Source organism: Mastomys coucha, unplaced genomic scaffold (genome assembly GCF_008632895.1).
Source record: "Mastomys coucha isolate ucsf_1 unplaced genomic scaffold, UCSF_Mcou_1 pScaffold12, whole genome shotgun sequence".
NCBI classification, from domain to species: domain Eukaryota; kingdom Metazoa; phylum Chordata; class Mammalia; order Rodentia; family Muridae; genus Mastomys; species Mastomys coucha.
In genome coordinates, this window is record NW_022196894.1 from 21,503,063 (window position 1) to 21,503,583 (window position 521).

Below are 521 nucleotides of genomic sequence, written 5' to 3' on the forward strand. Positions count from 1 at the left end.
CCCAATAAACCTCATGTGATTGCAGCAAGTTCGGTCTCTCGTGAGTCATTGGGTGGTCGCGTCGTCCCGAGACTTGAGTAAGGATCTCCCCAGTTCCGGGGGTCTTTCAGTAGGTAACTTCAGTTGTGGGTTCATGACTGTAATCATGATTTGGAGTATAGAGGAGGCTTCCACAACCCTTAACCCTGTTTATTTTCCAGCTTTTACATACTTTCCATGACCTGTTTTTCAGTGTTCCTTAACCTTAGACGGTGTGGTATGAATGTCCTGTTTAGGGCTGACCCCTCAAATGTCAATTAATTTCAGCATCTTTGGCAGCCATGGATCTTTGCATTCAGTATCCTTCACTACAAAGAGGAGTCTTCTCTGATTAAAGCTAAGAGTGACTTCTGCCTGTGGGTATAAGCACAGTGGGCTAGAAGGCAGTTTGATGTCAGTTTAAAGAATAGGAGTAGCCGGGCAGTGGTGGTGCATGCCTTTAATCCCAGCACTTGGGAGACAGAGGCAGGTGGATTTCTGAG